Raw genomic sequence first — 13,018 nt, 5'->3', positions numbered from 1 at the left:
AGTAAGTGAATGGCGAAAAGTCGTGGCATTTCAATTTACCCAATAAGTAAGACTACAACTCGTTGTTTTATTTCTTTTTTGATTCCTTCGTGGCTTGATAATTGATTTTGGCATATATTCAGGAGGAATGAATGGATCCAAAGCGTTTAAACTGCGAAACGAGGAACTCTGTTCCGCACCGAGTTAAGCTTTTTAGTCGAAAATCGTTTCGCGTGTCGCATTTGCATTTTAGGCCATTCTCGAAACTAGTGCCACCGCATTTTGTCGTGTCTGCCATGCCGGTGTCATCATTTTTGCATAGCTGTGATTACCTCACCACTTCCAACTAACGGGTAAGTTGCAAAAGGAAGAGGAAAACTAGCGTTATACTGACACTATTTTTAGCTTTACACGTAGAACTAGGAACAGGCAAGCATTTTGTAGTAGCCATGGCTACGTTTGATTTTGAAAACAACCAAAATATGTCAGAGAAAATATGCTATTCTAATTTGGATTAGAGCAGACCCTGGTTATCAGTTATAATTTCTTCTGCATTCGGCTGTCTGCAGATGGATGCCGAAATGACTAAGACCTTTCATGATGTCAGCCTAAGGTGAGCTATATCAACTTGTTCTAGTAGTTCTACCTCTTTACATTCACATCTTCATGTGCACACTATGTAGCATATGTTTCTGTGCTTGCACCAAGTTCTTTCAGGCAAGCACTACGAGCTAAGACACACATTTATCTGCACTCTGCCTTACCAAAGGGACTTGTCTGATTGTTCTATTTCTGCTGCTTTCTCTTGATTATCTATTATAAAGACATAAAAGTAAGGCGCGTGATCAAAGTGTGCTGTTTTCCGAGTTTTCTCAACCTTTTTTTTTATTTTTGGTTATTCAATGAGCACCGGAAGTGCCGATCGTGTGATGCATACTGAATGAACTGAAGGAAAACATTTGTTTTCATTTTTTGTTTGTTTTGTTGGTTTTGTTTTTTAATTTGATTTTATTTATATTTTTTGGGGGTTGTTTTTTTATTTCCTGCTGAATCATTGAACACCGGAAGCGCTGGTCGTGTGAGGTGTACTGAATTAGATGGAACGTTCGGGTTTCCCCAAACCATTAAAACTAAATTAACATCACCTCTTTTTTTCATGGGCCGTTCTACAAAAGATTTCGTAATTCGACAATTGGCATTTATTTTTCTCCTTGTTTTAAATCATCAGACATTCAACAGTCGTAACTAACAACATTTTGCTTCCCTATCACAGATGCTAAAAACCGGGAAAGAGTCACGTGAAACTAGACACGACAGAAGGAAAAAAAAAAAAAGACGATGGATACATAAAAATATTCTTATCAGCTCTGATCTAAATGTCGACGAACCTTCAACGCAAACAAATCAGATCGTTAAATAAAGCAAATTTCTTTGTTTAGAAGGTAATTCCTCTTTCGACGTCTTTTTCTCCGACTGGGGGTAGCATTGTGTGACAGACAAGTCCACATTGGTTGCCGAAAATGTTCGTGAACTGCGTGCTGACCGTTGCTGGAGCCGCTTGTTCGACCTCTGCCTTTTTATCATTTTTCTTGACATTGCTAAAAATCTCTTCAATCTCCTCTAGGGTTTTGCCTTTAGTTTCCGGCAAGAGGAAATAAACGAATGCGATGCTCGTTACTGTGCAGCCGGCGAAGATGAAAAATGTCACATCGTTGCCCAAATGGATCAGCATGTCGGGGAAGAAACGGACAATCGCCAAGGTGACAAACAAATTGAAAGAAGACGACAACGTTCCCAACATGGTCCTATACTGCGACGGGAACATTTCGCCCATGATGATCAAAGGGACGTTGCTCATGCCGCCGGAGTAGGCGACAAAGAAAACGATGAGGGAAACGAGCGGAACCCAGCCGAGAAGTTCCGTGGCCGTAGCTTCACCCCAAATCCGCTGGAAGTAGAAGAATGTTCCCATGGATGTCAGGGAGATGGATGTGACGGCAGCCGAACTCAACAGGAGAATCCGTCGACCGTAGCGATCCACCAGGAATCCGGAAGCGATGGTGAAGACCAGTTGAACACCACCGACGATGATGGTGGCGTAGCGACTCTCGATGCTGCTTCCGGCCGACTGGAAGATGCTGACGGTGTAAAATACCATGGCGTTGATGCCGGTGGCTTGCTGGAAGAACATGATGCCCAGTGAAATGCCGAACGGCTTTAAAACAGGAGCCGTCATCAAATCTGCGAAGCGGACGGATCCTTTGCCGCTGTCCGTTTTCTCGTGGTGTTCCTTCATCCGCCGCATTTCCGCGTCCACGTTAGTATTCCTTTGATAAATGTGTCTTTGTTAGCCGATTGAACCTTAGCTAAACAGAATCATGTCTATTGTTTACTTTCCGCGAAGTTGTTGAAGAGCTTGACGTCCCTCGTCTTCCATTCCGTGAGTGAGCAGCCAAATGGGAGTTTCGGGCATGAAACAAGTCAAGAGCAGAAAGACGACGGGCAGAGCGCTGAAAATGAAAGATAAAGTGTCCCATTCGACAAAGGCTCCGATGATGTAAGCCACCCAAATTCCGAGAGCCAAAGAAGAGGCTGTTATGGAACCCAACCGTCCGCGTATGTTCGGTGACGAACATTCGCTCACCTTATCGTTCACAAGATTCAACGGTATTCATTGTAAAATCGTTTATGTTCAAAAGATGTTGGCTTTAATTACGTAGATTTGGCAGGCCGGGGTCGTGCATCCGACGGCGAGTCCTTGCAGTATACGGCCAACGTACAACATGGCTTTGTGCTTGCCGAAACAGGTGAGCCCCACGGTGAGAAAACCGAATATGTAAAGAAGAAAATGACCAACCAGTGCTTTCTTACGACCGAAATATTGCATCGGAATGCTCACTACCAGAGCCCCAAAGAAAGATCCACACATGGGAACAGCAGCTATACAGAAAGGTGATTTTAGACGAAAGGGAAGATGACTTTAAACGTTTAAAATGTTTACAAATCCATTTGAAATCGTCTGCGTCCATTTCAAAATCTAGCGTCCTGTTGAGTGATGGCAATCCAGGAGAGCCCCATCCTCTGGATGTGCCCATGCAAAAGTAACCCCATGACCCGACCACGGCCGCCATCAACTGCCACATACAATCATTTTGGTAAATGTAATTTATCATTTTCTATTGAATGAACCCATTGTTGGGCAATTGCAAAAATGTACAGTACCTGGGGTAAGACTTTGTGGGGGTTCTTCATCAAACTCTGTTTCACCATTTTCTTGCTTTTTGTTGGCGTAATGAGTTTTTAAAAAAAAGCAGAAAAAAGCTCACTGATGTAGTCAATCGAAGGGCTTGTCGAATCGCCTTGTCCGTTTGGCAACAGCTGTGGAGCTCGTGTGATGACCGGAGAAGATCCAGGCACAAATAATCGGATGATTGTGGAGAATTCGTAGGGCGAACGCTTTCATTTTATAGGCAGCGTGGCTGCAAATCATTCTAGGAAATTTAAGATTCTTGAAAGGTTTGTTCTGTATTTAATGCTGGATGTCGCAACGGTTTGCTGTTGGTGACTATTATGTTTTAGTTTGAGGGCTCGGTACCGTGAAGAATACTGATGCCAATGGACTTTTTAACCTGATTGATAGGGCGCACGCGACTAGACAATTATAGTTAGTTGTTTATTTACAATTTCTATCTTTGGGAAAACCTACCCACCACAAAATGATGGATCTTGCTGAAATATTTGCGTTTGGCCGATTTGTGACTGACTTTTTTTTTTTTTTTTAAATTTATCTCGTGATCTTGAAAAGATTAAAATGTGAATCCGTAGTCCACCGGCACGTATACATTGTTGCCCTCTGTGTATCAACGCGTTTTTCCGGGCAGTATTTTTGTTTTCGTTACGTTGCGCTGAGATTTGCTGGGCATGGATCGAAGACCTGCACGTCGGTTTTTGCTTGATGTGTTTTTGTAACAAGGTAGAGTGTTGCAAGAACTAGGAATTCACATTAGGGCAAAGCATAACGGCTTGGTTGTCGCCTCTTTTTTCAGAAAGACGGTTTGTTAACTTGCTTTTAATGTCATATTTGATATTAATTTTAAGAAGTCTAGTAAATATGTTACCAGATGGCGATTCTAAACATCCTCATGATCAATGGAATCTATCTGTCGTGAGATCAATGGATTTAGAATTATCTAATCAAAATCTCTTTCTACGTCGGTAAAATCTATTGCCCCATAGATTCCAGGAGGGCTCTAGTGTAAAGATGTGCTACTGTCCCGTGGATACCAGGTAGCGCCGATGTGGTAATTGTGTTATACCTATTAATCTGGAAGGTAAAATTGCTGGATTAACGTGAAAAGCAATTATTTATTAAAAATCCGCGTTAGATTTTGATAGTTCCGTGTGATTTTTGTCGAATTTCAAGAGATGTTATTTTTTTCAGATTTTGACAAAAGTGGGAAGGCTATACCCTTCCCACTTTTTCATTTTTGGCCAAAATTTAAATTTTTATTAAAATACTTGATTTTGATTCAAAATCGAATAAAAATCGCGAAAATCAAGTTTATTATTCCAGTGGTCCTATAGTTTTTGAGCTAAACGTAAAAAAAAAAACTAAACAAAAATATAATTGAACAGCGTATGTTTTTGTATATTAAAAAAACTGCTCGTTTAACGAAAAAACCAGCAACTTATTCGAAATCAGCGTTCAACTTTGATTCCGCAGTGGGATTTTTGTCGTATGTCGATTGGCAAAAAAAAAAGTGGATAGGAGACTGCTTTCGCAATTTGGTCAAAATCTGAAGAAAAGAAAAGAAAGACATTTGTTGACATTCGGCAATGGCAATGGCAATACCGAAATCGAACGCTGATTTCGATTAAGTTATAGGTTTTCCCATTAAACGAGCGATTTTACCTTTCAAATTAACTGGTACAGCACAATCACCACTCCAGCGCCATCTAGTATCCGCGGAGCAAAAGCAAGTTTTGGCACTGGTACGCGTGTACCGCACCAGAGCTCCGTGGACTCCAGTATTAGGTGTGACCTCCTTTTGACCTTTGTCGTCTGGTGGCCATCTTGAATTCTTGATGCATTACAAACTCGAGTGCAGGGCTTTGTGCAGTATATGTAGAAAATCTAATAAAAATGTCCTCCAATCCAAATACATCTCGATATTTTTTAGAAAATGAGGGGTATTCTTCTTGTTGACGTTTGGAAATGTTTGGCTACTTTCTTTAAAGGAAGACAGTGCAGGTGAATCATCAAACTCTTGTGGCAATTTTGACAACAACACCAGTCAGGTCAAGTTGGCATAGCTCGATTAGGACCTGCAGCTGGAAATGGCAATCGCCTTCGCCTGGAGACTCCCGATCAGCGCCTTCCAGCCCAAATGAAGTGGCGTGCCGTCAAATTTTCCCAGAAAGACATTGAAGAGATTTTGCTTCATCTTTAAATGAAGATAACAGTTAAGAATTTGATGGATGTTTGTTGGAACTGGCGGAGAGTTCAATTGACTTAACCAACAGGACCCCAGATTTCCTGTAAAATCGAGAAAGAAGTTAACCGAGAAATAAAAGGCATCTAGACAAACGGAAAATGTCATCATAAAATATTTTCCTTGATGCATCAAATGCCTTTCAACTAACAAAATGGATGCAAACAAACCACAAAAAAAGAAGTTGTTTCAACAGGCACACACATTTAATTATTCTTGTTTTGTCTTTTGCATTAGAGTCAGAGTTCCAAGGCAGTTCTGTTGGCTTAAAATGTTCAGCTGGAAGCGAACGTGTCTCGTCGGGAGTCATTGGAACTCAAAAATATGTAAGTATCATTTATTTCATTCTTTATGTTTTTCGCCTTGTTTTGAAGGTCTTGAGTAGCAAATTATCTTGATTGTTGTTCTTTTCCTGTACAGAATAAAACCAGGGAGAGACTAATGTGATTCAACTGTATTGAGCATCACAGCGAGAAAACGAGCGTCTAAATTCCCCTGCAATACGTGCGACCTTATCCAGAAGGCGACAGCAGGATCGCGCAATTCGTCAAGGATAATGCCAACCTCCTGTGCGGATTTACGTAAAAATCGGATCCGGTGTTTGGAATGGGATTGGTTGCCTTGCCTCGACCAAAGAAGGTTTCAGTCGCCAGTTTTGGTTGCATCGCATTGACTGATGCATTGCTGATGCTTCGGTAATGTATCATGTCGTATTTTATCAAAATGAAAATGCCGATTCATGTTTGAGCTTTAGGGACCATTAACGTCAGCCTCTGTGGCCTAATGGATAAGGCACCGGCCTCCTAAGCCGGGGATTGCGAGTTCGAGTCTCGCCAGAGGTAAAAGACACATTTGATATTGAAATTATATCGTGTCACGGTCTTAATTGAATTACGTTCCAATTACAAGGTACGGATTGTAATGCTAGCGAGCTGACAACCAATACGTTTTCCTGATTGAACATCTTTTGGAAGCTGGTAAAGTGCTGGCTGGACCAGGTTTTGCACCCAAGCAGAACTTGTTGTGTGTCTTTCTTGATGAGCTGGAGAGAACTCTGTTTTCCTACTTGAACACCTTTTGGAGGTTCGTAGGTGCTGAGCGGGACGAGCGAAGCTGGAAACGGTTTGCTAACAAAGTCCTTCAGTGTTTTCTTAACGCCTGGAAGTGGTTTCACCTCGGCCGTCCGGTTTACTCGTGTGGTTGTATGGAACGGGACGGAAGCCGATGCTGCGGAACACGGTACCACATTTCTGCAGACGGGGACGGACTTCTTCACAGGAATTTTAGGCTCCAGTTCCAAAATCGGCCATGTCAGATACTCAGAAACAGCGGAGGAATCGTGGCGAATACGTTGATCGGACAAGTCAGTTATCTTTACACAAAATTCGTCATTTTGGTTATTGACTCTTGTTTTGATTTTAGATGAACAACCGCCCGCCTTAACCAAAATCTGGTGCTCGTTGAAAGACTGGCAGACACGTTTGGGACGGCGACTTTAGCGATAATCATCGAAGATGTTCTGGAAAGTGACGTCGCCCTCTCGACAAATAAAAAGGAACAATCGTTGGTGCAGAAACCAGAAGCAAGTCAATCAATTAGCGACCGTGTGCAACTTTATACCAACATATTTGGGTAATGATATGTTTTGAATCATCCTGGCATGTAAAATGATTTTCTGACTGAATTTCTTGCTGACGATTGTAGATGGCGTTGTGGACGGATGCCATGTATTGCAAAATTGCAACTGACAGAAAACAGTGGCATTTGTGACGTGATGTACATATACCAATGTGATAGTGACTGCCAGGTGACTTCTGGCAGGAATGGCACGTGAAAGTAGCCAGCACTTTTGATCGTCCATCATCGCCAATTAGGAGACGTGGTAAAGTATATCGTAGTTAGCACTGCGTTAGTTTCGGAGATTCATGTTAAAGCAATTACATTTTGTACCAGGAAACATAGACTGCAAGTACTTAAATTCTTTATTGTTCGTTCTCAAAATACGCGAATGTGCTGTCTGTTTTTTTCTAAATTTGTTAACTTTTAAATTTGGCAGCATCTTGATTCGTTCGATCTCGAGTCATAAACGTAATTATTGGCAGCTCTGCATCCTTGCAATGAGTAGCCAAAATTGCAGTTATGCTAAATTTTAGATAGGCCTTAGAGTAATACGAGTCTTTGCGTAGATGTGATTCCATCAAATTGTGCAAAAATAAAATGTGGAATGTTTGTGAAAAGCCAATGGGATATCATTCGTGATCAGCTGATTTCCGTGTGTGCATATTAAACAGTAAGTCTCATTTCTGACAAAATTTGATGTTTCAATGTCTATCAGTAGCCGTTTGTGAAAACCTTGAATCGACGAACAATTTCGAACTTTGAAATTTTTACAACTACACGCTTGCCTTTATTGTAAGTAAACAATATTTTGGTTATTAGAGAAATATTGGCTTTAGCGTTTGCTTTTCACTAGCTGTGGTGGCCCTGGAAAGGGGCCATTTTGTCTAGTGGATTGCAATTTTGGCTTTAGCGTTTGCTTTTCACTAGCTATGGTGGCACTGGAAAGGGCCATTTTGTCTAGTGCATTGCAATTTTGGCCTAGGCAATGGCGCCTAGTTGCTCTTTCACGCCATTGTTCAGAGTAAAAGGGGGGAAAACGATAAGAATAACGGTTACAGGGCTCACTTTTTGAAGGAATTATTTCGTCGTTATAAAGTTGCAAATCATTGTATTGTGTGAAGCATTGTCAATAAAAATTGTTTTTAACAAAAATTTTGTAAAACTTATTTTTGTCTTAGTGTTCATACTATGCATCTCTCTAACCTTTGAAGGTAATGATAAAATACTAGTTCAAGAAAGTATTTGCACCTTATTGAATTTATTGTGGTCGGAATCCTAAGTGAAATATCAATTTACCTTGAACGTTGCTACAAAATATTTCCAAGTGTAAAAAGGTTGTCTTTAAATGATTAGAAAAAATGGCGAAAATCGAGTTTGTTTTCACGTTTGACTTGAGGTATTTTTGAAATAACGAAAAACGGCATAGCAATGTTGGCGCGCCAACGGCACGTAAGTTCCTTTTATTACAAAAATGGCTGCCTTGAAATCAGTGTTAAAAAATGAGTCAAAGGTGTAGAATGTATCGAATTCCAAGTCAAACACGAAAAAGTCGGGCTTATCTTGTCGGGCTTGACTACCACTCAGACTTTTTCATCCAGAACTCAACTTAAAAATAAGCCCGACTTTTTCGTTCTTTTCTGACCACCACACAGCCACTTGGAAGTGGGGTACCTGGCAGGGATTCAAGCGACACACCGTCGAGTTCCCAGGGCAGCTGAGGCAGGTTCAGTAGACCACCACGTGGCCATTTGAAGTAGGAGTAGGATGCGTGGGCAGGCATCTGAGTGAGATACACTGTCAAGTTTCCATGCCATCGTCCATCAGTTGGACCATGACTGGGCCCTGTATCCTGAAAATGACACTTCAAGAAGTTTTAAGTGTCTGGCTGGATATTGCGTTATGATATAGTTCCAAAGTTTACAAGTATGTCAGTTGTAGCTCAATGGTAGAGCGGCGGCCTGAGAAGTCAAAGGTCTGAGGTTCGATACGCACATGGTAAACATGGTATTATTTGTGATTTTATTGTTATTTAGTAAAATACGAAGAAATTTGGCGTAAAATCAAAAAATTCCAGAAAAAAATTTTTGCCAAAAAAAAAAAAATCCAGAAAAAATTTTTTACCGGGAAAAAATTTCAAAAAAAAGTAGCAAAAAAATTTCATAAAAAAAGCAGCAGAAAAATTTCAAAAAAATTTTTTCCGCTTATAAATTGAAATTATGTTTTCTAAATATATCTACTAGAAAGTTATAAAATACAAGAAAGTATTAATTAAAAGTAATATCCTTTAAAATGTGTTTATTTTCAATTCTGATACGATTTACAAGTTTGAGTCAATACAGTGCTGCGACAAATAAGTTCAGCGTTATCACAAGTCATGGGGAAACACGGCCACAAACATTATTTCTTTTTTTCACTTGAAAAATGAAACAGGTGATAAATACGTAAAGCTTCGGGGTCGTTTCAAGTGCTGTCAATTATATAATGGCATAACCTAGCATCGGTTTCATTGGAGCATTTCATCTACACACAAAAAATATCAGAAAAATAAATACTGCCGATAGTGTCGGCACAGGACGTTTCAGGCTTATCACAAGGCTCATCATGCGGTAACATTGCATCATATAACGAAAAACTTATACACAATTACTTTTCTTTTGTAAAAATGCATATGAAATGTATGGAAATTTTCGGACACCCAACCAACTCCCATCAACCAGGGTTCCAAATTACCATCAAAGTACTGTTCCACTTCATCTCGACACGATCCTAGATAAAAAAACAAGAAACAATACAGTACAAAAACTAGCTTACATACTAGTTATACCAGTGAAATACCTTATACTTATGCTCATGCATAACACACCTCCCCTAGCATGTTCCAATTAAGAAATATGGCTACATAGGCCAAACCAAAACCTGCATAGAAACAGAAAACAAGAAAAAACGTAAGCAAAAGATGATTTGTATGGTAACAAAATAATTTAGTACCTTAAAGGAGTCCATCAACAGGATAATCAATCCCTAACATATTAGAAAATTTAAAAATGTAACAAAGCCAAAAACAAAAAGAAAACAGGAATTTTAAATTACTTACAACTTGCCATTATAAATGAAACCTTTCTATAGCAAAAGTTGAGCTGCAGTACAACAACCTGTTAAAAGAAAAGGGAACAGATGTATGCAAACCATCCTGTTATTGTAACTGTTTACCATGAGTGAAGAAGCATAGCTTGACGATATTTCCTTATACCATCTCGTCCAATCAATTGGCCATCTTAAAGGAAATAAAATATGCTTTATAACATGCTATGTTATATTAACACCTGAACATGTAATCATACCTTGAATTTAAAAAATTGAGGACCAGTGCATGCAGAGACTTAGGTAAGTACATGTGATGACAGCTGCATACATCATATAGCCTGGCAGCAGAAGATAGATACTTCCAATTCAGTGATTAGTGCAAAACGTCAGTGATTAGTAAAACGTATTCAACACAAAACACATACAGATTAAATTTATAATACCATCTCCCACCATTCAAATTTCAATGCAAATAGCAATTCGAGCTTTAAAAGAAATCAAACTATCAACTAAGTTTTAAATTGTAACATTTAATTTGATTAAGATGAGAGTGAAAACTTACTTTCAAAAGCGGCGACGTTCTGCATACAAAAGGACTTTTAAGCACAGTGCCACTCCTTTTATACCTCTCCTGGTCTCGACGACAGCAGTGTCATCGCGTGGTGGTGGGCGTGGTCGGGATCTGGAGAGCTATATAACGAGTGCCACCACTTTGTAGAGTTCTTTTGACTGTAGGAAGTTACTGATGTTAGGTAAGTATATTATGATCGTTAGGGGAATAATTTACGATTTAATATTTATCTTGTCAAAGTAATTTCTGGGTGTTTGTTAAATTTTTTCATTAGAAAAGTATCGAAGTTTCTGAATAGCTGGTGAAAATTTCGAATGATTAACACAATGATCGTTAAATTCTATTTGACAAGTTGTTGTTAGTAATAACTTGTTACGAATGATATGTAGTTGTGATAGGGGTTAGGAGGCAATTTTTTTAGATCGTTAGTGGGGGTATTGTTTTTCCACTAATTGCGTGTGTAACGTGATCCGTGACTCATGGATTTGAGACGGTATTAAAAATTTAATCTGTATGTTCATTTTTTATGTTGGAACAGGTTGTGTTAGATAAATTGAGCTGTGGTCTGAAAAGTACCATATCACCGAATTGGAGGTTTCTATCATCTACTGCTAGGCTGTGTGATGAATGCAGCTGTCAACATGTGTATTCACCCATGTTTCTGTAAGGACTGGTCCCTGATTTTTAAAATTTAAGGTATGATTACACATTCAGGTGTTAGTATTACATTGCAAGTTATATAGCATATTTTATTTCTTTTTAGATGGCCTTGTATGAGCAAATTGTTTGGTTGGAATGGTATAAGGAAATATCCTCAAGCAATGCTTCTTCACTCTTGGTAAAAAGTTATAATAACAGGATGGTTTGCATACATCTGTTCCCTTTTCTTTTAACAGGTTGTTGTACTGCAGCTCAACTTTTGCTATAGAAAGGTTTCATTTATAATGGCAAGTTGTAAGTAATTTAAAATTCCTGTTTTCTTTTTGTTTTTGGCTTTGTTACATTTTTAAATTTTCTAATATGTTAGGGATTGATTATCCTGTTGATGGACTCCTTTAAGGTACTAAATTATTTTGTTACCATACAAATCATCTTTTGCTTACGTTTTTTCTTGTTTTCTGTTTCTATGCAGGTTTTGGTTTGGCCTATGTAGCCATATTTCTTAATTGGAACATGCTAGGGGAGGTGTGTTATGCATGAGCATAAGTATAAGGTATTTCACTGGTATAACTAGTATGTAAGCTAGTTTTTGTACTGTATTGTTTCTTGTTTTTTTTTATCTAGGATCGTGTCGAGATGAAGTGGAACAGTACTTTGATGGTAATTTGGAACCCTGGTTGATGGGAGTTGGTTGGGTGTCCGAAAATTTCCATACATTTCATATGCATTTTTACAAAAGAAAAGTAATTGTGTATAAGTTTTTCGTTATATGATGCAATGTTACCGCATGATGAGCCTTGTGATAAGCCTGAAACGTCCTGTGCCGACACTATCGGCAGTATTTATTTTTCTGATATTTTTTGTGTGTAGATGAAATGCTCCAATGAAACCGATGCTAGGTTATGCCATTATATAATTGACAGCACTTGAAACGACCCCGAAGCTTTACGTATTTATCACCTGTTTCATTTTTCAAGTGAAAAAAAGAAATAATGTTTGTGGCCGTGTTTCCCCATGACTTGTGATAACGCTGAACTTATTTGTCGCAGCACTGTATTGACTCAAACTTGTAAATCGTATCAGAATTGAAAATAAACACATTTTAAAGGATATTACTTTTAATTAATACTTTCTTGTATTTTATAACTTTCTAGTAGATATATTTAGAAAACATAATTTCAATTTATAAGCGGAAAAAATTTTTTGAAATTTTTCTGCTGCTTTTTTTATGAAATTTTTTTGCTACTTTTTTTTGAAATTTTTTCCCGGTAAAAAATTTTTTTCTGGATTTTTTTTTTTTTTTTTGGCAAAAATTTTTTTTTCTGGAATTTTTTTGATTTTACGCCAAATTTCTTCGTATTTTACTAAATAACAATAAAATCACAAATAATACCATGTTTTCCATGTGCGTATCGAACCTCAGACCTTTGACTTCTCAGGCCGCCGCTCTACCATTGAGCTACAACTGACATACTTATAAACTTTGGAACTATATCATAACGCAATATCCAGCCAGACACTTAAAACTTCTTGAAGTGTCATTTTCAGGATACAGGGCCCAGTCATGGTCCAACTGATGGACGATGGCATGGAAACTTGACAGTGTATCTCA

General features: G+C 38.7%; 3 long non-coding RNA genes and 1 other non-coding gene across 16 annotated transcripts; 3 read left to right on the top strand and 1 right to left on the bottom strand.

Annotated features, from left to right (window-relative positions):
• Positions 1-130: 130 nt before the first annotated feature.
• LOC116920439 lies at positions 131-8,188 on the top strand. Of its 8 annotated transcripts, none has more exons than XR_006644886.1 (14): positions 132-332; positions 385-592; positions 1,253-1,421; positions 1,604-2,296; positions 2,384-2,646; positions 2,709-2,931; positions 3,021-5,517; positions 5,709-5,797; positions 5,892-6,166; positions 6,226-6,310; positions 6,381-6,554; positions 6,616-6,834; positions 6,894-7,103; positions 7,176-7,428. It is a non-coding gene; the product is annotated as an uncharacterized LOC116920439 (long non-coding RNA). The 8 variants fall into 8 exon arrangements; XR_006644883.1 differs by having other exon boundaries at positions 134-332; positions 6,381-6,834; positions 7,176-7,353; positions 7,425-8,188; XR_006644882.1 differs by having other exon boundaries at positions 148-332; positions 3,021-3,134; positions 5,218-5,517; positions 6,381-6,834.
• On the top strand, positions 6,241-6,313 carry Trnar-ccu. Its single transcript has one exon. It is a non-coding gene; the product is annotated as a tRNA-Arg (tRNA).
• A 1,183-nt stretch (positions 8,189-9,371) lies between the features above and the next one.
• Positions 9,372-10,823, bottom strand: LOC123466480. 5 transcript variants are annotated; one of them, XR_006644873.1, is made up of 8 exons: positions 10,738-10,823; positions 10,619-10,660; positions 10,433-10,533; positions 10,302-10,365; positions 10,186-10,243; positions 10,080-10,112; positions 9,927-10,007; positions 9,372-9,857 (listed from the first exon to the last, which is right to left on the bottom strand). It is a non-coding gene; the product is annotated as an uncharacterized LOC123466480 (long non-coding RNA). The 5 variants fall into 5 exon arrangements; XR_006644876.1 differs by having other exon boundaries at positions 10,433-10,513; positions 10,738-10,758; XR_006644875.1 differs by having other exon boundaries at positions 10,433-10,513; positions 10,601-10,660; positions 10,738-10,752.
• Positions 10,824-10,866: 43 nt separating this feature from the next.
• Positions 10,867-12,516, top strand: LOC116920400. Of its 2 annotated transcripts, none has more exons than XR_006644878.1 (7): positions 10,867-10,927; positions 11,285-11,442; positions 11,552-11,584; positions 11,643-11,700; positions 11,774-11,806; positions 11,879-11,959; positions 12,031-12,516. It is a non-coding gene; the product is annotated as an uncharacterized LOC116920400 (long non-coding RNA). The 2 variants fall into 2 exon arrangements; XR_006644877.1 differs by having other exon boundaries at positions 11,510-11,584.
• The last annotated feature ends 502 nt before the right edge of the window (positions 12,517-13,018 follow it).

This window comes from Daphnia magna, linkage group LG4 (assembly GCF_020631705.1).
Source record: "Daphnia magna isolate NIES linkage group LG4, ASM2063170v1.1, whole genome shotgun sequence".
Classification (NCBI taxonomy): Eukaryota; Metazoa; Arthropoda; class Branchiopoda; order Diplostraca; family Daphniidae; genus Daphnia; species Daphnia magna.
Note: the sequence above shows the minus strand (reverse complement) of the source record. Positions and strands in the feature narration are given on the sequence as shown.